Below are 26,396 nucleotides of genomic sequence, written 5' to 3'. Positions count from 1 at the left end.
AAAAGGTTGGAAGCTGAAGGAAGAGATGAGAAAGAGTCAAGTCAAAGTGGCAGTTTGGAATTGTCAAGTTCTTGTAGTTTTGCTGATGGGAGCGGTGTTGCAACAGCCTCGAGAAGTCAGTGATGCAGCGACGTGGCCGTGCTTAGAAAAGAGCCAAATGTCTTCTGATGGAGGGTGCAGCTTTTATTAACGAATGTGTTCCATGGTGTAATTGTGAGCACTCTAGACTCTGAATCTAGCGATCGGAGTTCGAATCTCGGTGGAACCTGATTTGTTTTTGTCCCATTCGTTTGCAAATGCAGGGCAAAAAAACAAAATACAGCGGGAATCCACTCCCTGCTGGTGGGAAGTCGCTGTCAATCAATGAGGTTCCAGTTGCTTCTGTCGGTTTCAGTTCTGCAGCTCAACCGGACTTTCGCTTTCCAAAATCAACAGAAGAGAAAGCTGTATTTTGTTTAATGCTGAGTTTCACTGCAACAGAGAATGGTGTTTGCAGAACTTTTCTTTGTAATCTGCATTCAGCAATCAAGCATGTAGAAATTCAAAGCATTGTTTCTTGAAAGGCAAGAATTGCTTGGATCATGTCCTCGGGCAATGTTGACATTTTCTTGTCAAGATGTTGCAGTTTTGATGATGGGAGAGGTTTGTCGGTAGCCTCGAGGTGTCAGTGATGTGGCGTGAAGGCAGTGCTAATAAAACAGCCAAGTGTCTTTGACTGGTGGGTGGCAGCTGAAGTAATCAGTTGGTTCACACAGTGCAATAACAAGGGCATTCTGGACTTGGATTCCAGCGATCCAAATTGAAATCTCGATCAAACTTCGAATTTTGTCCTTTTCGTTTGCAAATTGAGGGCAAACAAGTTAAAATCACTTGGAATCTAATCCCTGTTGGTGGGGAGTTCGCAGCTTTAATCAGTGAGGATCGAGCTCTTTTCTTTTCACCCCGAACTTCATGCATCAGTGCCTTGCAATGTTTATGCACTGATTATCAAACAAGACGAGCTGCGCTGAGCAGTGTGAAACAGAAGCATCAACGAGGGAAGCGATGGATTTGACAGCAGCTGTGCGATTGGCAGAGCATCTCTACTGATCAGAGGGGAAAGTGGGGAAGCTGGAAGTATGGATGAGAAAATGCCAAAGTGGCAGGTTGGGATTGACCAGTGCTTGCAGTTTTGCTGATGGCAGACGTTTGCCAGTCGCCTCGTGCTGTCAATGATGCAACGCCATGGCGATGCTGATAATGGAGCCCAGTATCCTTGAAGGGAAGGGGGTCGCATGTTTTAATGAATGGGTTCCATGGTGTAATGATGAGCACTCTGGACTTTGAATCCAGCGATTCGAATTCAAATCTCGGTGGAACCTCAACTTTTGTCCCTTTCGTTTGTAACTTTTGGGGAAACGAATAAAAGTCACCTGGAATCCCATCCCTGTTCGGAGAAAGTTCGGAGCCTCTTTCAATGAGGTTCGAGCTCCTTGTATAAATTTGGGCTTTTGTTAAATGCAAATCGTATTGAACTAACTTGATAGAGTTTTTGATGAGGTAACGGAGAAGGATGCTGAGGTCAATGCGATTGATGTGGTGTCTGTAAACTTTCAAAAGGCGATTAATAAAGTGCCTTCTGATAGCCTTGTCATCAAGATTGATACCCATAGAATAAAAGGAGCAGTAGCAATATGGATACAAAATTGCCTCAGTAACAGGAACCAGAGAGCAGTGATGTACGGTTGTTTTTCGGATTGGAGGGAGGTGTACAGTAATGTTCCCCACAGGTCGGTGCTCGCACCACTGCCTTTTTTGATATTTATTAATGACTTGGACTTGGGTGTACAGGGCACAATTTCCAAATTTCAAGATGACACAAACCTTGGAATTATAGTGAACAGTGAGAAGGATAGTGATAGATTTCAAGAGTATATCGAAATTGAACGCAGAACAATGCAAGATGATACATCTCGGTGGTCGGAAGAACGAGGTGAAGCAATGTAAATATGAGGGCTCAATTCAAAAAGGGTACAGGAGCAGAGAGATATGGGGGAAAAGTGCACAAATCGTTGAATGTAGCGAGGCTGGTTGAGAATGCGGTTCAAAAAGCATACGGGATCCTGGGCTTTATAAATACAGGCATAGAACACTAAAGCACGGAATTCATGATGATCCTTTATAAAACATTAGTTCGACCACAACTGGAATATTGTGTCCAGAACTGGGCACCGCACTTTAGGAAAAATGCGAAGGTCTAAGAGAGGGTGCAGAAAAGATGAACGAGAATGATTCCAGGGATGAGGGAATTTAGTTGCGTGGATAGACTGGAGAAGCTGGGGATGTTCTTCTTGGAACAGAGAAGATTGAGAGAAGATTTGATAGAGCTATTTAAACTCATGATGGGTATTGACAGAATAAATGGAGACAAACTGTCCCTATTGGCGGAAAAGTCAAGAACCAGAGGACATAGATTTAAGGTGACTGGCAAAAGAATCAAAAGTGACTTGAGTAAAAACCTTTTTTACACAGTGAGTGGTTAGGAAATGCAATGCAATGCCTGGGGTCGTGGTGGAGGCAGATTCAATCGTGGCTTTCAAGAGGGAACTGTATAAATACTTTAAAGGAAAACATGTCGAGGGCTACGGGGAGAGGGCGAGGGAGTGGGATTGGCTGGATTGCTATTGCATAGAGCTGGCAGGACTCGAAGGGCCGAACTGCCTCCTTCCGTGCTGTAACCTTTCCATGAGTCCATAAGCTCAGCCTGTCTTTTGCTTTCCTAAATCTTCAGAAGACAAAGTTGCTTTATGTGCAACGCTGCGCTTCACTGCACCAAAAATGGTGTTTGCTGAATTTTTCTTTGCAATCTGCATTCAGCAGGCAAACATGCAGAAATTCAAAGCACTGTCTCTTGAAATGCAGGCATTGCTTGGATCGTGCCCTCGCACAAAGTTTACATTTTGTTTTACGCCAAACTTCATGCATCAGTGCCTTGCAATATTTATTCACAGATTATCCGGCAAGACGGCAACAGGAGCTGCGCTGAGCAGATTGAAAGAGAAGCAGTGACGAGGGAAGCGATAGGTTTGACTAGCAGCTGTGTGATTGGCTGAACATCGATACTAAGCAGAAGGTAAAGGTTGGAAGCTGCAGGAAGAGATGAGAAAGGGTCAAGTCAAAGTGGCAGTTTGGAATTGTCAAGTTCTTGTAGTTTTGCTGATGGGAGCGGTGTGCCAACAGCCTCGAGAAGTCAGTGATGCAGCGACGTGGCCGTGCTTAGAAAAGAGCCAAAAGTCTTTTGATGGAGGGTGCGGCTTTTATTAACAAATGGATTCCATGGTGTAATGGTGAGCACTCTAGACTCTGAATCTAGCGATCCGAGTTCGAATCTCGGTGGAACCTGATTTGTTTTTGTCCCATTCGTTTGCAACTGCAGGGCAAAAAAACAAATTGCAGCGGGAATCCACTCCCTGCTGGTGCGAAGTCGCTGTCAATCAATGAGGTTCCAGTTGCTTCTTTCGGTTTCAGTTCATCAGCTCAACCGGAATTTAGCTTTCCAAAATCAACAGAAGAGAAAGCTGTATTTTGTTTAATGCTGAGTTTCACTGCACCAGAGAATGGTGTTTGCAGAACTTTTCTTTGTCATCTGCATTCAGCAATCAAGCATGTAGAAATTCAAAGCATTGTTTCTTGAAAGGCAAGAATTGCTTGGATCATGTCCTCGGGCAATGTTGAGATTTTCTTGTCAAGATGTTGCAGTTTGATGATGGGAGAGGTTTGTCGGTAGCCTCGAGGTGTCAGTGATGTGGCATTATGGCAGTGCTAATAAAACAGCCAAGTGTCTTTGACTGGTGGGTGACAGCTGAAGTAGTCAGTTGGTTCACACAGTGCAATAATAAGCATTCTGGACTAGGATTCCAGCGATCCAAATTCTAATCTCGATCAACCTTCGAATTTTGTCCTTTTCGTTTGCAAATTGAGGGCAAACAAGTTAAAATCACTTGGAATCTAATCCCTGTTGTTGGGGAGTTCGCAGCTTTAATCAGTGAGGATCGAGCTCTTTTCTTTTCACCCCGAACTTCATGCATCAGTGCCTTGCAATGTTTATGCACTGATTATCCAACAAGACGAGCTGCGCTGAGCAGTGTGAAACAGAAGCATAAACGAGGGAAGCGATGGATTTGACAGCAGCTGTGCGATTGGCTGAGCATCGCTACTTATCAGAGGGGAAAGTGGGGAAGCTGGAAGTATGGATGAGAAAAGGCCAAAGTGGCAGGTTGGGATTGACCAGTGCTTGCAGTTTTGCTGATGGCTGACGTTTGCCAGTCGCCTCGTGCAGTCAATGACACAGCGCCATGCCGATGCTGATAATGGAGCCCAGTATCCTTGAAGGGAAGGGGGCCGCATGTTTTAGTGAATGGGTTCCATGGTGTAATGGTGAGCACTCTGGACTTTGAATCCATCGATCCGAGTTCAAATCTCGGTGGAACCTCAACTTTTGTCCCTTTCGTTTGTAACTTTTGGGGAAACAAATAAAAGTCACCTGGAATCCCAACCCTGTTCGGAGGAATTTTGGAGCCTCAATCAATGATGTTCGAGCTCCTTGTATAAATTTGGTCTTTTGTTAAAGGCAAATCGTATTGAACTAACTTGATAGAATTTTTGATGAGGTAACGAAGAAGGATGCTGAGGTCAATGCGATTGATGTGGTGTTTGTAAACTTTCAAAAGGCGATTAATAAAGTGCCTTATGATCGCCTTGTCATCAAGATTGATACCCATAGAATGAAAGGAGCAGCAGCAATATGGATACAAAATTGCCTCAGTAACAGGAACCAGAGAGGAGTGATGAACGGTTGTTTTTCGGATTGGAGGGAGGTGTACAGTAATGTTCTCCACAGGTCGGTGCTCGCACCACTGCCCTTTTTGATATTTATTAATGACTTGGACTTGGGTGTCCAGGGCACAATTTCCAAATTTCAAGATGACACAAACCTTGGAATTAGAGTGAACAGTGAGGAGGATAGTGATAGACTTCAAGAGGATATCGAAATTGAACGCAGAAAAATGCAAGGTGATACATCTCGGTGGTCGGAAGAACGAGGAGAAGCAATGTAAATAAGAGGGCTCAATTCGAAAAGGGTACAGGAGCAGAGAGATATGGGGGAAAAGTGCACAAATCGTTGAATGTAGCGAGGCTGGTTGAGAATGCGGTTCAAAAAGCATACGGGATCCTGGGCTTTATAAATACAGGCATAGAACACTAAAGCACGGAATTCATGATGATCCTTTATAAAACATTAGTTCGACCACAACTGGAGTATTGTGTCCAGATCTGGGCACCGCACTTTAGGAAAAATGCGAAGGTCTAAGAGAGGGTGCAGAAACGATGAACGAGAATGATTCCAGGGATGAGGGAATTTAGTTGCGTGGATAGGCTGGGGATGTTCTTCTTGGAACAAGAAGATTGAGAGGAGATTTGATAGAGCTATTTAAACTCATGAGGGGTATTGACAGAATAAATGGAGACAAACTGTTCCTATTGGCGGAAAGGTCAAGAACCAGAGGACATAGATTTAAGGTGACTGGCAAAAGAATCAAAAGTGACTTGAGGAAAAACCATTTTTTCACAGTGAGTGTTTCGGAAATGCAATGCAATGCCAGGGGTCGTGGTGGAGACAGATTCAAACGTGGCTTTCAAGAGGGAACTGAAAAATACTTTAAAGGAAAACATGCCGAGGGCTACGGGGATAGGGCGAGGGAGTGGGATTGGCTGGATTGCTATTGCATAGAGCTGGCAGGACTCGAAGGGCCGAACGGCCGACTTCCGTGCTGTAACCTTTCTATGAGTCCACAAGCTCAGCCTGTCTTTTGCTTTCCTAAATCTTCAGAAGACAAAGTTGCTTTATGTGCATCGCTGCGCTTCACTGCACCAAAAATGGTGTTTGCTGAATTTTTCTTTGCAATCTGCATTCAGCAGGCAAACATGCAGAAATTCAAAGCACTGTCTCTTGAAATGCAGGCATTGCTTGGATCGTGCCCTCGCCAAAGTTTACATTTTGTTTTACGCCAATCTTCATGCATCAGTGCCCTGCAATATTTATTCACAGATTATCCGGCAAGACAGCAACAGGAGCTGCGCTGAGCAGATTGAAAGAGAAGCAGTGATGAGCGAAGCGATAGGTTTGACTAGCAGCTGTTTGATTGGCTGAACATCGATACTAAGCAGAAGGTAAAGGTTGGAAGCTGCAGGAAGAGATGAGAAAGGGTCAAGTCAAAGTGGCAGTTTGGAATTGTCAAGTTCTTGTAGTTTTGCTGATGGGAGCGGTGTGCCAACAGCCTCGAGAAGTCAGTGATGCAGCGACTTGGCCGTGCTTAGAAAAGAGCCAAATGTCTTTTGATGGAGGGTGCGGCTTTTATTAACAAATGGGTTCCATGGTGTAATGGTGAGCACTCTAGACTCTGAATCTAGCGATCCGAGTTCGAATCTCGGTGGAACCTGATTTGTTTTTGTCCCATTCGTTTGCAACTGCAGGGCAAAAAAACAAATTGCAGCGGGAATCCATTCCCTGCTGGTGCGAAGTCGCTGTCAATCAATGAGGTTCCAGTCGCTTCTTTCGGTTTCAGTTCATCAGCTCAACCGGACTTTCGCTTTCCAAAATCAACAGAAGAGAAAGCTGTATTTTGTTTAATGCTGAGTTTCACTGCACCAGAGAATGGTGTTTGCAGAACTTTTCTTTGTAATCTGCATTCAGCAATCAAGCATGTAGAAATTCAAAGCATTGTTTCTTGAAAGGCAAGAATTGCTTGGATCATGTCCTCGGGCAATGTTGAGATTTTCTTGTCAAGATGTTGCAGTTTGATGATGGGAGAGGTTTGTCGGTAGCCTCGAGGTGTCAGTGATGTGGCGTGAAGGCAGTGCTAATAAAACAGCCAAGTGTCTTTGACTGGTGGGTGACAGTTGAAGTAGTCAGTTCGTTCACACAGTGCAATAATAAGCATTCTGGACTTGGATTCCAGCGATCCAAATTCTAATCTCGATCAACCTTCGAATTTTGTCCTTTTCGTTTGCAAATTGAGGGCAAACAAGTTAAAATCACTTGGAATCTAATCCCTGTTGTTGGGGAGTTCGCAGCTTTAATCAGTGAGGATCGAGCTCTTTTCTTTTCACCCCGAACTTCATGCATCAGTGCCTTGCAATGTTTATGCTCTGATTATCCAACAAGATGAGCTGCGCTGAGCAGTGTGAAACACAAGCGTCAACGAGGGAAGCGATGGATTTGACAGCAGCTGTGCGATTGGCTGAGCATCTCTACTTATCAGAGGGGAAAGTGGGGAAGCTGGAAGTATGGATGAGAAAAGGCCAAAGTGGCAGGTTGGGATTGACCAGTGCTTGCAGTTTTGCTGATGGCTGACGTTTGCCAGTCGCCTCGTGCAGTCAATGATACAGCGCCATGCCGATGCTGATAATGGAGCCCAGTATCCTTGAAGGGAAGGGGGCCGCATGTTTTAGTGAATGGGTTCCATGGTGTAATGGTGAGCACTCTCGACTTTGAATCCAGCGATCCGAGTTCAAATCTCGGTGGAACCTCAACTTTTGTCCCTTTCGTTTGTAACTTTTGGGGAAACAAATAAAAGTCACCTGGAATCCCAACCCTGTTCGGAGGAATTTCGGAGCCTCAATCAATGATGTTCGAGCTCCTTGTATAAATTTGGGCTTTTGTTAAAGGCAAATCGTATTGAACTAACTTAATAGAATTTTTGATGAGGTAACGGAGAAGGATGCTGAGGTCAATGCGATTGATGTGGTGTATGTAAACTTTCAACAGGCAATGAATAAAGTGCCTTATGATAGCCTTGTCATCAAGATTGATACCCATAGAATAAAAGGAGCAGTAGCAATATGGATACAAAAATGGGAATTAAATATGCCAGGGTATTAAACAATCAGGAAGGACAGGCAGGAAGGAAGGGGAGGTGTGGTGGCTATGTTAATAAAGGAAGGAATCACTGTAATACAGAGAAATGATATTGGGACAAAGCATCAAGATAATGAAACAGTTTGGGTGGAGATAAGGAATAATAAGGGAAAAAAACATTAGTGGGCGTAGTATATAGGCCTCCTAATAGTTGCAACTCTGCTGGAAGAAGTATTAATCAGGAGATAGTCGGGGCATGTAATAAGGGAACAGCCATAATTATGGGGGATTTTAATTATCATATTAACTGGACAAATCAAATTGGGCAGAGCAGACTTGAGGACGAGTTCATTGAGTGCATCAGGGATGGATTTCTTGAGCAGGATGTAACTGATCCTACAAGGGGGCAGGCAACCTTGGACCTGGTCCTGGGTAATGAGTCAGGATTAATTAATAATGTCCTAGTTAAGGATCCCCTTGGAACGAGCGACCACAACATGGTTGAATTCCATATCCAATTAGAGGGTGAGAAGGTTGATTCTCAAACAAGCGTACTGAGCTTGAATAAAGGAGACTATGATGGTATGAGAGCGGAATTGATTAAAGAGGACTGGGAAAATAGATTAAAGGGTAAGACGGTACATGAGCAGTGGTGTTCATTTAGGGAGTTATTTTACAACTTTCAAAATAAATATATTCCACTGAGGAAAAAAGGGTGTAAAAGAAATGACAGCCATCCGTGGCTAAGTAAAGAAATCAAGGATAGTATCCGACTAAAAACAAGGACATATAAGGTAGCCAAACTTAGTGGGAGGATAGAAGATTGGGAATTCTTCAAAAGACAGCAAAAAGTAACTAAAGGATTGATTAAGAAAGGGAAGTTAGATTATGAAAAGAAATTAGCAAAAAATATAAAAACAGACAGCAAGAGTTTCTATAGTTATATAAAAAGAAAAAGGGTGGCTCAGGCAAACATAGGTCCCTTAGAGGATGAGACCGGGAAATTAATGGTGGGAAACATGGAGATGGCAAAAATGCTGAACAAATATTTTGTTTCAGTCTTTACAGTAGAGGACACTAAGAATATCCCAACACTGGACAAACAGGGGACTCTCGGGGGGGAGGAGCTAAATACGATTAAAATCACTCAGGAGATGGTACTCAGTAAAATAATGGGACTCAAGGCGGATAAATCCCCTGGACCTGATGGCTTCCATCCTAGGGTCTTGAGGGAAGTGGCAGTAGGGATTGTGGATGCTTTGGTGATAGTTTTCCAAAATTCCCTGGACTCAGGAGAGGTCCCGGCAGATTGGAAAACTGCTAATGTAACACCGTTATTTAAAAAGGGTAGTAGGCAGAAGGCTGGAAATTATAGGCCAGTTAGCTTAACATCTGTGGTGGGTAAAATTTTGGAGTCTATTATTAAGGAGACAGTAACGGAACATTTAGATAAGCATAATTTAATAGGACAAAGTCAGCATGGCTTTATGAAGGGGAAGTCATGTCTGACAAATTTGCTTGAGTTCTTCGAGGATATAACGTATAGGGTGGATAAAGGGGAACCTGTGGACGTAGTGTATTTCGACTTCCAGAAGGCATTCGACAAGGTGCCACATAAAAGATTATTACTTAAGATAAAAAATCACGGGATTGGGGGTAATATTCTGGCATGGGTGGAGGATTGGTTATCGAACAGGAAGCAGAGATTTGGGATAAATGGTTCATTTTCGGACTGGCAACCAGTAACCAGTGGTGTTCCACAGGGGTCGGTGCTGGGTCCCCAACTCTTTACAATCTATATTAACGATTTGGAGGAGGGGACCGAGTGCAACATATCAAAATTTGCAGATGATACAAAGATGGGAGGGAAAGTAGAGAGTGAGGAGGACATAAAAAACCTGCAAGGGGATATAGGCAGGCTGGGTGAGTGGGAAGAGATTTGGCAGATGCAATATAATATTGGAAAATGTGAGGTTATGCACATTGGCAGGAAAAATCAGAGAGCAAGTTATTTTCTTAATGGCGAGAGACTGGAAAGTACTGCAGTACAAAGGGATCTGGGGTCCTCGTGCAAGAAAATCAAAAAGTTGGTATGCAGGTGCAGCAGGTGTTCAAGAAAGCCAACGGAATGTTGGCTTTTATTGCTAGGGGGATAGAATATAAAAACAAGGAGGTATTGCTGCAGTTATATAAGGTATTGGTGAGACCGCACCTGGAATACTGCATACAGTTTTGGTGTCCATACTTAAGAAAAGACATACTTGCTCTCGAGGCAGTACAAAGAAGGTTCACTCGGTTAATCCCGGGGATGAGGGGGCGGACATATGAGGAGAGGTTGAGTAGATTGGGACTCTACTCATTGGAGTTCAGAAGAATGAGAGGCGATCTTATTGAAGCATATAAGATTGTGAAGGGTCTTGATCGGGTGGATGCAGTAAGGATGTTCCCAAAGATGGGTGAAACTAGAACTAGGGTGCATAATCTTAGAATAAGGGGCTGCTCTTTCAAAACTGAGATGAGGAGAAACTTCTTCACTCAGAGGGTGGTAGGTCTGTGGAATTTGCTGCCCCAGGAAGCTGTGGAATCTACATCATTAGATAAATTTAAAACAGAAATAGACAGTTTCCTAGAAGTAAAGGGAATTAGGGGTTATGGGGAGCGGGCAGGAAATTGGACATGAAGCTGAGTTCGGATCGGTCAATGCCCTGTGGGTGGCGGAGAGGGCCCAGGGGCTATGTGGCCGGGTCCTGCTTTGACTTCTTGTGTTCTTTAGATTTGTGGTTGGGATCAGATCAGCCATGATCTTATTGAATGTCGGAGCAGGCTCGAGGGGCCGATTGGCCTACTCCTGCTCCAATTTCTTATGTTCTTATGTTCTTATGTACACCAAAATTTCTCTGAACAAAAATATTTAATAGTTGTTCTCCTTTTCAAAACATTCTGTTTTACTATTCTTCCTACCAAAGTGAATAACCTCACATTTCCCCACATTATCCTCCATCTTTCACCTTCTTGTCCACTCACGTAACCTGTCTATATCCCTTTGAAGACACTTTGTGTCCTCCTCACAGCTTACTTTCCAACGTGGCTTTGTATCGTCAGAGATCTTGGATGCATTACACCAATATAGATTTTAAAAACTAAGGCCCAGTAAAGGCCGGTATCGCTCGCTGATAAGTCAAGAGTAACATCCCTGCGAGGACATTGGTCCCAGCCCGGTTGAGATGCAACCTGTTTATCTTGTACAGGTCTTTAGTATCAATCAAAGTGCACAATGACGACCTGGTAAAGCGAATATCTCTCCACAGATGCTGCCTGACCTGCTGAGTGTTGCCAGCAGTTTCTGGGTTCAATTTTGAGTTTTCACCATGGCAGTTTTCCTGACAACCTGCAACTTGCCTCTAGGGCGCAGCTTCAAGCACAACTTTCTTGTGCTCTTCTCACACACAAGATCGCACTTTAATTTCCTACACACGAGCTCGAAAATCTGCCGTTTCCGCACACAGCGTCCTGCGCCACGAGAATTTCAATGTTCGTTCGCTCATGGCCTGTGACTCTTTATATTTATCCTCTACTCGATTCAATCGCACGTTTCAACAGAACTATTGAGATCAAGGGGGAACACTTCCGATCTTACTTCACCGCCCCAACTTGCCAAATGTTCACCTTTCATCCGCCATTCGCAGCTCTGCAGCGCTGCCCGTCGCTCACGCACCTCAACTGCTTAGAGAAAAGAGCCAACAAGCATCAAAACAAAAACCAGTTCTTCAGTTAGCATCCCCTGGATCACAAGATTCCCCAAGTAAATTTCGTGAACAGTCGGGCGGCTTTCTTTCCAGGGTCCAGCCCTGCTTTCGTGGTGCTTGTCTGTCGGGCGGTCACGCAGGTCGAAATTTATCGACTGGTTTCAAGGCACAAATGAACATTGGTGCGAATGGGACATGTGCCCAATTGAAACCGCGGTCGGAGCAGAGCAAACCTCAGGGCGTGAGATCGTGAAAGTGAATGGAAGGAGGGAAGTAAAGGCGGCCGATCGATTGTGGAAGGAAGATAAAGCGGGCAGAAGAGGTGGGTTTGAAATGCGGAACATCAAGTACAGGAATGTGAGAGTGCGAGGATTTGATGGAATCAATATGTTTTCGCCACTAATGATTTTTTTTCATGGATAAAATATTGATATACTGTTGCATTATATTCGCAAGCGCGGGAGAGAACAAAAGAAGCAACGTACACTATGCCGTGACTCGGATTCGAACCGAGGTTGCTGCGGCCACAACGCAGAGTACTGACCACTATACGATCACGGCGCCACACGACAGTGGTGCAGTTTCTGCCAGAACTATTTAAATAGCGCATTTGACATAGTGAAACGACCCAAGGCGTTTCACAGGAGCGTTTTTGAAAAGAATTTGACACCGAGCCAAATCAGGAGATATTCGAAGCAAAATACTGACGATGCTGGAAATAAAAACAGAAAATGCTCCAAATAATCAGCAAGTCAGGCAGCGTCTGTAGAGAGAGAAACATAATTAAAGTTTAAGGTGGATGACCCTTCGTCAGAACTGGAAAATGTTGAAGATTAATCAGTTTTTAAGCAAGTCCAGAGTCAGGAAAACGATGGGGGAGGAAGGGGAGTGGAGGAAAGAACAAAAGGGAAGGTCTCTGATAGGGTGGAGGGCTGGAGTGATTAAATGACAAAAGGAATGATGGTGCAAGTCAAGGAGGTTGTTAATGGGACAAGTAAGGGAACAAAAGATGGGTCTGGAGGCGCTGTAAATGGCAACATTCGAACCATAACCAGCACTTGCTCTCCCAAAAAAATGGGAGCAGTGTTTATGATCTGAAGTTATTGAAATCAATGTTGAGTTCAGTAGGTTGTAAAGAGCCTAATCGAAAGATGAGGTGCTGTTTCTCGAGCTTTTGTTGAGCTTCATTGGAACGGTGTAAGAGGCCGAGGACAGAGAGGTCAGAGTGGGATTCAGACGGGGACTCAAAATGGCAAGCGAACGGATGCTCGGGGTTACGCTTGTGGACTGAACGGAGGTGTTCAGAAAAGCTATTACAAATACATCGCTGTTTCATCTGAAGGAGTGTTTGGGGCCTGGACAGTGGGAAGGGAGGAGGTGAAAGGGCAGGTGCTGCATTTGTGCACCCGCATGGGAAGGTGCCGTTGGGAGGAGAGCTGGTGTTGGGTGTGATGGAAGAGTGGACCAGGGTGTCGTGGAGGTAACGGTCCGTTCAGAATGCTGAAAGTGGAGGGAGGGAAAGAAGTTTTTTGGTGCTGGCGTCGCGCTTGGACGTGGCGGAAATGGCAGAGGATGAAACGTTGAATGTGGAGGCTGGTGGAGTGTGAGGTAAGGACGAGGGGAACCTATCATGGTTCTGGGAGGAAGGGTAAGTTGTAAAGGCAGAAGTGCAGGAAATAGGGTGGACAGAGTCGAGGGTCCAGTCAACTAAAGTGGAAGGGAATTCTCTGTTGAGAAAAAAACAAGATTTATCGGAAGCACTGGTGTGAAAGGTGGAATCGTCAGAACAGACGCGACGGAGACGGAAAAACTGGGAGAAGGGAATAGAGTCCTTACAGGAAGCAGGGTGGGAGGAAGTGTAATCAAGGTAGCTGTGGGGGTTAGTGGGCTTGTAATATATATTGGTTGACAGCCTATCGCCGGAAATGGAGATAGCGAAGTCGAGGAATGGAAGGGAAGGTTCAGAGATGGCGGGTTTGAACTGTGGAACATCAAGTACAGGCATGTGAGAGTGCTAGGATTTGACGGAATGAATATGTTTTCACCAACAAAAATATTTATTTCATGTGCTAAATATTGATATCTTGCTGCTTTCTATTATCATATGTATCAGAGGATCAAATAGGTCAATGAAGCCTTACAATAACTCAGATTTGAACGGTAGTTACTGCGACTACAATGCAGAGTACGAACCAGGACACGATCACCGCCACGCACGTCAGGTGTTGCAGTTGCCGTCGAACCACAGCAATGTCGCGCAGGCCACTGCTCAGTAAAACAGGGTGTTTGGTGATAAGGCCAAAATAATCAGCACCTCAAATTCTGACAGCGATAGGATTCGAACCCACGTCTTCCGCAGATATTGAAATTTTAACCCAGCGCCTTCGACCGCTCGGCCACGCAACCAAAAAACAAATGCCCAGAATCTGGTAACTGGTGATTGAAAGGTCGCTTTTTTGCTCTTTGATTTTGAGTCCAAGATTTTGCATTGAAAGAAGGAAATAAAAAGCTTTCTGAGCAATGTTCATGCGACGAGGTGTCCCATGTGATGGACAGTTAATCCACTGTGCTCTGCACACATAGTTTGGTATCCCACCAACAACATTATAGCATTTACCGTTTGATGTGTTGGTTCCTTTCTTACATTGATCCAGAAGTCCTGGTTTTCAGTCCAATCCGAAGCCACGTGGATGAATTTTGCATTGCTCGCTGAACTCTGTTTGCTCAAATCAGCAAAGTCCTGATTGCCGCCAGGAGGTGTTGCGAGTGCAACATGTGAATAACGTGAAGTATCAATCAAAGTGCACAATGACGCCCCGGTAAAGCGAGCATCTAAATACAGATACTGCGATATATTTATTTATGCAACTGTCATTTGCGAAATGTGCGAATATATTATTCATATATATGTACGGGTAAGGAAAACACCACTTTGACCAATTCCTCGTTACGATAGTGCTGAGTATCCCCGCCTATCATCTGGGAGGCTGCTGTTCAATTCTCTGATGAGGAGGTTGTTGCTGCCTTGAGAAGTTTCACTTTCATTTATCTGTAATATTGAATGTGGAAAATACAATGAAAAACTTATTCGGCCTTGCTCACTTCCACAATTTGATTTCTCAGCGATTTTAAAATCTGCTCTCTTCCTCTCTCTTCAGCACGATGTGAGAATTACAATAATGTGCAAGAAATAAAACGAAGAATCGTGCTGTGAACAGACCGGGTCTCAGTCACCAGCCTGAAACAGAGAGAGGCCGACCTGCAGAAAGAGACAACCATCTTCAGCCAGAAGTGCCGAGTGGATGATCCATCTCGGCCTCCTCACGAGATCCACACGATCACAGAAGCCAGTTTAACATCGAGGTGAAGATTGACGCAGAGAGCAGATTTTAAAACCGCTGGAACATCAGCGGAATTAAAGTAAGGCAAGTGGGAGTCAACTCCGAGTCAGTTCTACATTGTTTTTACTTCAGATAAACGAAAATGAAGCTTTTAAAGGCGGATCAAATTCTAAACTCCCTGTTGGATGATTTGAATCCCGGTCTCCCGCGTGATAGGCGAGGAGACTCACCACAATACCAACGAGGAAATTCTGCAGTGATGGTGCACTCACCCCAGATGGCGTGAGACCTCCTTCGTGTGTCAGTGCATTTTTAAAAATTATTTATTTGATGACAGTTTGTTTGATTTTCCACGGGCCACTGTTGAAAAAACCTTTCACATTCCCATCTTTTTTTAGGCAACGAACAACTGACTCTGTCTTTCTTTCGTTATTTCTTTCTCTCTTATCGTGGTGAGTTGCCCCGCCCTCGTCCGGGATTCAATTCCCCCACGGGGAGGAAGAATTTTATGAAGCCAACTTTCAATTTTATATCTTCGGCTAGCTTCTTCTTACAAAACTACGGAGAAAAATAGAACAGAAGAAAAAAATAAACAGGTGATTGTCACTTTCAGAATATTTGTTCCAATACGTAGTGACGGTCTGGATTTCCATTGAAATTTTCAATTAGCAAATCCCAGCGGTTGTTTTGTGTTTGACAAACTAATTTATGTACTTGACTGGTTCCTGGAAATGATCAAAGTGGGGTTATCCTTACCCGTACAGATATATAAATAAATGCATTCGTTCATTTCGTAAAAGACAGTTGCATAAATAAATAAATCGCAGTATCTGTGGAGGAATACTCACTTCATCGGGGCGTCATTGTGCACTTTGATTGATGGTTCACGTTATTCACATCATACATTCGCAACACCTACAGGCGGCAATCAGGACTTTGCAGATTTGAACAAACAGAGTTCAGCGAGCAATGCAAAATTCATCTACCGTGGCTTCGGATTCGACCGAGACCCAAGACTTCTGGTTGAATATAAGGAAGGAACCAACACATCAAACGGTAAATGTAATAATGACGCGGATGGGATACAAAACCATGCGTGCAGAGCGCAATGGATTAGGAATCCATCACCTCAACCACTCGCTCACCTCCTCGCATGAATATTGCTCAGAAAGCTCATTTATTTTATTCGTTAAATGGAAAATCTTCAACTCAAAGGTGAAAAAGCAAGAAAGCCACATTTCAATCACCAGATAGCACATTCTGAACTACAAACGTAATCAGATGGTAGATTGGTGGAGCTGTCTCTGTCCCTGAATTCAGGTTCCAGTCGCTGCGTGGGCGTGGGTTGGAAACCAACCGCTGCCTGCAAGACAAATCAGAAAAGAATGCGCCTGGGTAATCCTCAACATTGACTCGAGACCCCACGAAATCTCATAGCATCAGATCAAACAAGACAAAAAAACCTCCTGTTGATTGCTATCTGCTGCCCTTCAGCAATTGATGAGCATACTTTGGAGGAAGCTCTGAGGACGGCAAGGGCGCAAAATGTACTCTGGGCGGGGGATCTCAACGTTCATCACCAAGAGTGACTTGAGAGCACCACTGCTGACCGAGTCCTCAAGGAAACAGCTGCCAGACGAGGCCTGCAGCAGCAGATGGTGACCGAAACAACACGAAAGGCATATGCATGGCTCAATGAGTAGTATAGGGGAACAGGATACCTAACAGAGGGGTTACGAACGGAGTCGAAGTCACATGCTTATAGACATTTTCCTTAACCAACGAATAAAATCAAAGCTCTGCAGTCGTGAATTGTGGTGGATGAGGCTCTGTGGTGGCGTGCAGCAGATGAGTGCAAAAGACAAGGCTCAGAAAGCGTTTGCAGCCAGAAGGGGCGAGTGCATGATCAATCTCGGTCTCCTCCCGATAATCCCCACCATCACAGAAGCCAGTCTTCAGCAAATTGATTCACTCTCCTTGACCTCAAGCAAAGGCTGAGTGCACTGGATACAGATAAAGGCGATGGGCCCGACAATATCTAGGCTCCAGTGCTGAAGACGTCTCGCGCCTCCAGCCAAGCTGTTCCAATACAGCTACAACATTGGCATTTGCTCGACATTGTGGAAAATTGCCCAGGTATGCCCTGTCCACAATAAAGCAGGAAAAATCCAAACCGGGCAATTACGCCCCATCAGTCCACTCTCAATGATCAGCAAAGTGATGGAAGGTGTCGTCGACAGTGCCATCAAGCTGCACTTACTCACCAATAACCTGCTCACCGATGCTCAGTTTGGGTTCCGCCAGGACCACTCGGCTCCAGACTTCATTACAGCCTTGTTCCAAACATGCACAAAAGAGCTTACCTCCTGCGGTGAGAGTGACTGCCCTTGACATCAAGGCAGTATTTGACCGAATGTGGCACCAAGGAGCCCGAGTAAAATGGGAATCAGGGGGGAAAGTTTCCAGTGGCTGGAGTCATACCGAGCACAAAGGAAGATGGTAGTTGTTGTTGGAGGACAATCATCACAGCCCAAGGGCATTGCTGCAGGAATTCCTCAAGGCAGTGTCTTAGGCCCAACCATCTTCACCTGCTTCATCAATGATCTTCTCTCCATCATAAGATCAGAAATGGGGATGTTCGCTGATGATTGCATAGTGTAAGTTCCATTCGCAACCCCTCAAATAATGAAGCAGTCCGAGCCCGCATGCAGAACATAGGAACATAGGAACAGGAATAGGCCAAACAGGCCTTGTGCCTGCTCCGCCATTTGAAAAGTTCATGGCTGATCTGTGATCTAGCTCCATATACCTGCCTTTGGACCATATCACTAAATACCTTTGGTTGCCAAAAAGCTATCTATCTGACATTTAAATTTAGCAATTGAGCTGGTATTAATTGCCTTTTCTAAAAGAGAATTCCAAATTTCTATAACCCTTTGTGTGTAGAAATGATTTCTAATCTCGCTCCTGAAAGGTCTGGCTCTAATTATTAGACTGTGCCCCCTACTCCTAAAATCCACAACCAGAGAAATAGTTTATCTCTATCCACCCTATCTGTTCCTCAATAAGAACATAAGAACATAAGAAATAGGAGCAGCAGTGGGCCTATCGGCTCCACGAGCCTGCTCCGCCATTCAATACGATCATGGCTGATCTGATCCTAACCTCAAATTTAAATTCATGTCCAATTTCCTGCCCGCTCCCCGGAACCCCTAATTCCCTTTACTTCTACGAAACTTTCTATTTCTGTTTTAAATGTATTTAATGATGTAGCTTCCACAGCTTCCTGGGGCAGCAAATTCCACAGACCAACTACCCTCTGAGTGAAGAAGTTTCTCCTCTTCTCAGTTTTGAAAGAGCAGCCCATTATTTTAAGATTATGCCCCCTAGTTCTAGTTTCACCCATCCTTGGGAAAATCATTACCGCATCCACCCGATCAAGCCCCTTCACAATCTTATATGTTTCAATAAATCGCCTCTCATTCTTCTGAACTCCAATGAGTAGAGTCCCAATCTACTCAACCTCTCCTCTTATGTCCACCCCCTCATCCCCGGGATTAACCGAGTGAACCTTCTTTGTACTGCCTCGAGAGCAAGTATGTCTTTTCTTAAGTATGGACACCAAAACTGTATGCAGTATTCCAGGTGTGGTCTTACCAATACCTTATATAACTGCAGCAATACATCCCTGTTTTTATATTCTATCCCCCTAGAAATAAAAGCCAACATTCCGTTGGCCTTCTTGATCACCTGCTGCACCTGCATACTCACTTTTTGATTTTCTTGCACCAGATCCCCCAGATCCCTTTGTACTGCAGTACTTTCCAGTTGCTCGCCATTAAGATAATAATTTGCACTCCAATTTTTCCTGCCAAAGTGCATAACCTCACATTTTCCACTATTGTATTGCATCTTTCAAATCTCCGCCCACTCACCCAGCCTGTCTATATCCCCTTGTAGGTGTTTTATGTCCTCCTCACTCTCTACGTTCCCTCCCATCTTTGTATCATCTGCAAACTTTGATATGTTACACTCGGTCCCCTCCTCCAAATCGTTAATATGGATTGTAAAGAGTTGGGGACCCAGCACCGACCCCTGCGGAACACCACTGGCCACTGGTTGCCAGTCAGAAAATGAACCATTTATCCCCACTCTCTGCTTACTGTTAGATAACCAATCCTCCACCAATGTCAGAACATTACCCCAAATCCAGTGATTCTTTATCTTGAGCAATAATCTTTTATGTGGCACCTTGTCGAATGCCTTCTGTAAGTCTAAATACACAACGTCCACTGGTTCCCCTTTATCCACCCTGGACGTTATGTCCTCAAAGAACTCAAGCAAATTTGTCAGACATGTCATCCCCTTCATAAAGGCATGCTGACTTTGTCCTATTAAGTTATATTTATCCAAATGTTCCGCTACTGTCTCCTTAATAATAGACTCCAAAATTTTACCCACCACAGATGTTAGGCTAACTGTTTTATAATTTACAGCCTTCTGCCTACTACCCTTTTTAAATAAGGGTGTCACATTAGCAGTTTTCCAATCTGCCGGGACCTTTGCCGAGTCCAGAGAATTTTACATAAGAACATAAGAACATAAGAAATTGGAGCAGGAGTAGGCCAATCGGCCCCTCGAGCCTGCTCCGCCATTCAATAAGATCATGGCTGATCTGATCCCAACCACAAATCTAAAGAACACAAGAAGTCGGAGCAGGACCCGGCCACATAGCCCCTGGGCCCTCTCCGCCACCCACAGGGCATTGACCGATCCGAACTCAGCTTCATGTCCAATTTCCTGCCCGCTCCCCATAACCCCTAATTCCCTTTACTTCTAGAAATTTTGGAAAATTATTACCAAAGCATCCACAATCCCTACTGTCACTTCCCTCAAGACCCGAGGATGTAAGCCATCAGGTCCAGGGTTTTATCCGCCTTGAGTCCCATTAAATTACTGAGTACCAATTCCTTAGTGATATTAATCGTATTTAGCTCCTCCCCCCTAGAGGCCCCTGTTTGTCCAGTGTTAGGATATTCTTAGTGTCTTCTACCGTAAAGACTGAAACAAAATATTTGTTCAGCATTTTTGCCACCTCCATGTTTCCCACCATTAATTTCCCGGCCTCATCCTCTATGGGACCTCCGTTTGCCTTAGCCACCCTTTTTCTTTTTATATAACGATAGAAACTCTTGCTATCTGTTTTTATATTTTTTGCTAATTTATTTTCATAATCTATCTTCCCTTTCTTAATCAATCTTTCAGTTACTTTGTGCTGTTCTTTGAAGACTTCCCAATCTTCTATCCTCCCACCAAGTTTGGCTACCTTATATGTCCTTGTTTTTAGTCGGATACTATCCTTAATTTCCTTATTAGCCACGGATGGCTGTCAATTCTTTTATACCCTTTTTTCCTCAGTGGAACATATATTTTTTGAAAGTTGTACAATAATTCCTAAAATGAACACCACTGCTCATGTACCGTCTTACCCTTTAATCTATTTTCCCAGTCCACTTTAATCAATTCCGCTCTCATACCAACATAGTCTTCATTCTTCAAGCTCAATCCGCTTGTTTGAGAACCAACCTTCTCACCCGCTAATTGGATATGGAATGTAACCATGTCATGGTCACTCATTCCAAGGGGATCCTTAACTCGGACATTATTAATTAAACCTGGCTCATGACACAGGACCAGGTCAAGGTTGCCTGCCCCCTTGTAGGATCAGTTACATACTGCTCAAGAAATCCATCCCGAATCCACTCAATAAACTCTTCCTCAAGGCTGCCCTGCCCAATTTTTATTTGTCCAGTTAATATGCTAGTTAAAACCCCCCATAATTATAGCTGTTCCCTTATTACATGCCCCGACTATTTCCTGATTAATACTTCTTCAAGCAGAGTTGCAACGATCAGGAGGCCAACTTACTACTCCGACTAATGTTTTTTACCCCTTATTGTTCCTTATCTCTACCCAAACTGTTTCATTGTCCTGATCTTTTGTCCCAATATCATTTCTCTGTATTACAGTGATTCCATCCTTTATTGACATAGCCATCCCACCTCCCCTTCTTTCCTGCCTGTCCTTCCTGATTGTTAAATACCCTGGCATATTTAATTCCCAGTCATTGAACCCTGCTGCCATGTTTCTGTAATGGCCACAAGATCAGACACACGCGTAGTTATTTGTGTCGTTAACTCGTCCATTTTATGACGAATGCTACGTGCATTCACATAAAGAACTTTCAAATATGTTTTGTGACACTTAGTTCCTGCTTTTTCCTTTGTTAACACTTTACCTTTTACTCCATACCTTCTGTCCCTTCCCGACACGCTTTCATCTGTCTCCCTGCTCAGGTTCCCAACCCCCTGCCACAGCTTTGATGCTGGGTTAATCGCCTTAGGTCTTCTAGTTTTTATTTTATCTGTCGTGCCTAAAGTACACTTTCCTTCTGCTGGTCTATGCTTTTCCCTTTCACTTGTTCATGAACAACTGTTTTACTATTTGTATTGTATATTTCCCCTGGTTCTTCCCCTCTCTTGCTGCACTCAAATTTATTCTCTTCTGACTCCCCGCTCAGGTTCCCATCCCCCTGCCACTCTAGTTTAAACCTTCACCAAGAGCACTAGCAAACACCCCCGCGAGGACATTGGTCCCGGTTCTGCTCGGGTATAACCCGTCCCGCTTGTACAGGTCCCACCTTCCCCAGAACCGGTCCCAATGTCCCAGGAATCTAAATCCCTCCCTCCTACACCATCCCTGCAGCCATGCATTCATCTTATAAACTTCGATCAGATTACCCCTTAACCTTCGAAACTCGAGTGAATACAACCCCAATTTGTGTAATCTCTCCTCGTAACTTAAGCCTTGAAGTCCGGGTATCATGCTATTCGACCTACGCTCCATTCCCTCCATGGCCAATATGTCCTTCTGAAGGTGCGGTGCCCAGAGCTGCTCACAGTACTCCAGGTGTGGTCTAACCAGGGTTTTGTATAGCTGCAGCATAACTTCTGCCCCCTTGTACTCCAGTACTCTAGATATCAAGGCCAGCATTTCATTAGCCTTCTTGATTATTTTCCGCACCTGTTCATTACAATTTAATGATCTATGTACCTGAACCCCCTAAGACCCTTTTCACATTCACTGTTTTTAACTTTTTATCATTTAGAAACTACCCTGTTCTATCCTTTTTTTGATCACTTTTGTCTACATTGAATTCCATCTGCCACAGTTTTGCCCATTCACGTACTCTGTCAATATCCCTTTGTAATTTTATGTTTTCATCTACAATGCTTACATTGCCACCAATCTTTCTGTCATCGGCAAACTTCGATATGAGACTTTCTCTGCCTTCATCTAAGTCGTTAATAAATATTGTGAATAATTGAGGCCCGAAGACAGATCCCTGCGGGACTCCACTAGTCACATCCTGCCAATGTGAATGCTTACCGAAAATCCCTACTCTCTGGCGCCTTTCGCTCAGCCAATTTCCTAACCAAGTCCGTACTTTTCCCTCGATTCCATGGGTTTCTAACTTAGCTAATAGTCCCTTATGTGTGACCTTATCAAACGCCTTCTGGAAGTCCATATAAATAACATCCATTGACGCTGCATTGGGGTTAGGGTTAGCGTTGTCCACTACTTTAGTCACCTCATCATAAAATTCAATCAGATTTGTCAAGCACGACCTACTTTTCACAAATCTATGCTGGCTCTCCTTGATTCACTGAAAATTATCGAGGTGTTCAGTCACCCTATCCTTAATTATAGACTCCAGCAATTTCCCAACAACAGATGTTACAGTAACTGGTCTATAATTCCCCGGTTTCCCTCTCTCTCCTTTCTTAAAAAGCCGAGTGACAGCTGCAATTTTCCAATCTTGTGGGACAGTTCCTGAACCTAGAGAACTTTGAATGCTTATAGTTATGGCATCTGCAATGTGCTCACCAACTTCTTTTAAAACACTGTGATGGAAACCATGTGGTCCTCGGGATTTGCCACTCTTTAGTGCTATTATTTTCTTCATTACTGTTGCTTTACTTATGTTAATTTTATCGAGTCCCTGTCCCCGATTCAATATTAGTTTCCTTGGGATTTCCGGCATGCTTTCCTCTTTTTCGACTGTAAATTCTGACACAAAGTAATTGTTCAACTTGTCCACCATTTCCCCATTGTCAATGACAATATCCCCACTTTCAGTTATTAAGCGGCCAACACTGGTCCTGACCACCCTCTTTTTCCTAATATAAATCTAAAAGTTATTTGTATTGGTTTTGATATAGAGGTTTGGGCTCATAAGTGGCAAGTAAATTTCGCGCCAGACAAGTGCCAGGCAATAACCATCTCTAACAAGAGAGAGTGTAACCACCTCCCCTTGACATTCAAAGGCATTAGCATCGCCGAATCCCCCGCCTTCAAGATCCTGGGGGTCATCATTGATGAGAAACGGAACTGGACCAGTCATATAAATGCTGTGGCGACACGAGCAGGTCAGAGGATATGCATTCTGCAGCGAGTGACTCACCTCCTGACTCCTCAAAGCCTTTCCAGCATCTACAAGGCAAAAGTCAGGAGTGTGATGGAATACTCTCCACTTGCCGGGATGAGTGCAGTGCAGCTCCAACAACACTCAAGAATCTCGACACCATCCAGGAAAAAAACAGCCTGCTTGATTGAAACCCCACCACCACCCGAAACTTTCACTCCCTTCACCACCGGTACACTGTGGCTGCGGTATGTACCATCCACAGGATGCACTGCAGCAACTCGCCAAGGCGTCTGCGACAGCACCTGCCAAACCGCGACCTCGACCACCGAGAAGGACAAGAGCAGAAGCTGCATGGGAACAACGCCACCTGCACGTTAGTCTCCAAGTCACACACAATCCCGACTTGGAAATATATCGCCGTTCCTTCATCGTCGCTGGGACAAAATCCTGAAACTTCCTTCCGAACAGCACTGTGGAAGAAATTTCACCACAGGTACTGCAGTGGTTCAAGAAGGCGGCTCACCGCCACCTTCGCAAGGGCAATTAGGGATGGGCAATAAATGCTGGCCTCGCCAGCGGCGTCCACATCCCATGAACGAATAAAAACAATGGGCCGCCATCACTTTCCTCCATCCATTTCATGGACACTTTCCTGCGGCATTTCCAACTCGAACATTCACTTTCATGATCTCACGCCCCTAAGTTTGCTCAGCTACGACCGCAGTTTCTATTGGGCACAAGTCCCATTCGCACCAATGTTCGTATGTGCCTTGAAACCAGTCGATACATTTCGATCTGCGTAACCGCTCGCCCGACAAATACGACGAAATCAGGGCTGTCCTCTGGAAAGGCAGCCGCCCGATTGTTCGCGAAATTTACTTGGGGAATATTGTGACACAGGGGATGGTAACTGAAGAACTGGTTTTTGTTTTGATGCTTGTTGTCTCTTTTCTCTAAGCAGTTGAGTTGCGTGAGCGACCGGCAGCGCGACAGAGCTGCGAATGGCGGTTGAAAAGTGCACATTTGGCAAGTTGGGGCGGTGCAGCAAGGTCAGAAGTGTTCCGCCTTGATCTTAATAGTTCTGATGAAACATGCGATTGAATCGAGTAGAGGATAAACGTAAAGAGCGCCTTTGGGGAAAAAGGAGCGATTACATGCCATGAGCGAAAGGTCTTTCAAATTCTCGTGGCGCAGTTCTCTTTGTGCGGAAACGGCAGATATTAAAGCGCGTGTGTCGGAAAGTAAAGTGCGATCTTGTGTGTGAGAAGAGCACAAGAAAGTTGTGCTTGAAGCTGCGCCCTTGAGGCAAGTTGCAGGTTGTCAGGAAAACTGCTTTACTGAAAGCCCCAAAATAAGCCCAGAAACTACTGGCAACATTCAGCAGGTCAGGCAGTACCTGTGGAGAGATACTCGCTTTACCGGGGCGTCATTGTGCATTTTGATTGATACTTTACGTTTTTCACATCTTACACTCGCAACACCTCCGGGCGCCAATCAGGACTTTGCTGATTTGAGCAAACACAGTTCAGCGAGCAATGCAAAACCCATCCACAATGGCTTCGGATTGGATTGAAACCCAGGAATTCTGGATCAATATCAGGAAGGAAGCAACACATCAAACGGTAAATGCAATAACGGCGCGGATGGGATAAAAAAACACGCGTGGAGAGAGAGGTCGAGATGAGCATGTGGCGGCTCGTGGCTTTAGGCGTGGATCTCAGGAAGCGGCGAGAGCATTGGTTGGAGGAACGCTGAATATCATGGAGATATCTGGAATCATGGGTGAATCCGAAACATGAAAGGTGGAATTTAAGTTGGAATCCACGTGGAATAAGTCAGAGCCGGACACAATTGCCGAGGAAGGAGATGTGTCTGTGAAAGTGAGTTTTAGTAGAAACCTGATCAAACACTCTCTCTTCAGCAGCACCGACTCTCTTCACTTCACAGCTGGTCCGCAGTTCCATTTCCTCCTTCGCCTCGTCTGGCGCTTCAACAAAGAACTTTTTAACTTCCTTATACGTTTCAAGGACCGCAAGCTTCAACAACTCTTAGATACCAACACACCTCCCGATCCTTCTTACCCTTCACTTTCGTCAGACCCCATCCCTCCCTCCAATCTCTTTGTCGTGTTTTCACCATTCCCTCGGACCTGCCCCTCTCTGACCCCGAACGATCAGCCCTCAGCAAAGGCCTCAGCTTCATCCCCTTACGCCCCCACCTCAATGAGTTTTGATCTCGACATGATGCCGAGCTGTTCTTCCATCTCCTTCGCCTCCGCGCCCATTTCTTTGGCCAGGATTATTCCTCCCGCACAGCGGACCCATTCTCCCACAACGCAGAGTACTAACCACTATCAGATCACGGCGCCACACCTCAGCTGTGAACAATGGGCCCGAACCACAGCAATAGCGTGCGCCGCACTGCTTTGCAAAGAAGGATTTTTTATGAAGAAGCCAAATAAGCAGCGCCTCAAATTGTGGCAGAATAGCGGTGCAGCCTCTCCCACGGCCAGGCCTTTAAATATCCATCCATCATTTTCACCAGCGCTGGTTTTATCAACTTGTGCTACTTTTTAAATTGTTATCGGCATTATCTGCCCCGACCCTTTATTTGGCCCACTAGAATCCTAGAATCACAGAAAGTTTACAGCGCGGAAAGAGGCCATTCGGCCCATCGAGTTCGCGCCCGCTCTATGCAAGAGCAATCCAGCAAGTCGCCCTATCACCGTAGCCCTGATATTTTTTTTTCCTTTCAATTACTTATCCAGTTCACTTTTGAAGGCCATGATTGAATCTGCCTCCACCAACCCCTCGGACAGCGCATTCCAGATCCGAACCACTCGCTGTGCAAGAACGTTTTTCCTCATTTCACCTTTGTTTTTTTATCCAATGGGAACAGTTTCTCTCCAACGACTCTGTCTGGAC

At 44.7% G+C, this 26,396-nt stretch overlaps 5 non-coding genes across 5 annotated transcripts; 4 read left to right on the top strand and 1 right to left on the bottom strand.

Annotated features, from left to right (window-relative positions):
• Nucleotides 1-3,308: 3,308 nt before the first annotated feature.
• On the top strand, nucleotides 3,309-3,381 carry trnaq-cug (transfer RNA glutamine (anticodon CUG)). The gene has a single exon. It is a non-coding gene; the product is annotated as a tRNA-Gln (tRNA).
• A 1,018-nt stretch (nucleotides 3,382-4,399) lies between these two features.
• Nucleotides 4,400-4,471, top strand: trnaq-uug (transfer RNA glutamine (anticodon UUG)). The gene has a single exon. It is a non-coding gene; the product is annotated as a tRNA-Gln (tRNA).
• Nucleotides 4,472-6,407: 1,936 nt separating this feature from the next.
• trnaq-cug (transfer RNA glutamine (anticodon CUG)) lies at nucleotides 6,408-6,479 on the top strand. Its single transcript has one exon. It is a non-coding gene; the product is annotated as a tRNA-Gln (tRNA).
• A 1,018-nt stretch (nucleotides 6,480-7,497) lies between these two features.
• On the top strand, nucleotides 7,498-7,569 carry trnaq-uug (transfer RNA glutamine (anticodon UUG)). The gene has a single exon. It is a non-coding gene; the product is annotated as a tRNA-Gln (tRNA).
• Nucleotides 7,570-12,132: 4,563 nt separating this feature from the next.
• trnah-gug (transfer RNA histidin (anticodon GUG)) lies at nucleotides 12,133-12,204 on the bottom strand. Its single transcript has one exon. It is a non-coding gene; the product is annotated as a tRNA-His (tRNA).
• Nucleotides 12,205-26,396: the final 14,192 nt, after the last annotated feature.

Source organism: Heptranchias perlo, chromosome 35, assembly GCF_035084215.1.
Source record: "Heptranchias perlo isolate sHepPer1 chromosome 35, sHepPer1.hap1, whole genome shotgun sequence".
In the NCBI taxonomy this organism is placed as follows: domain Eukaryota; kingdom Metazoa; phylum Chordata; class Chondrichthyes; order Hexanchiformes; family Hexanchidae; genus Heptranchias; species Heptranchias perlo.
The sequence above is the reverse complement of the archived record's forward strand: the minus strand, read 5'-3'. Positions and strand labels throughout refer to the sequence as shown.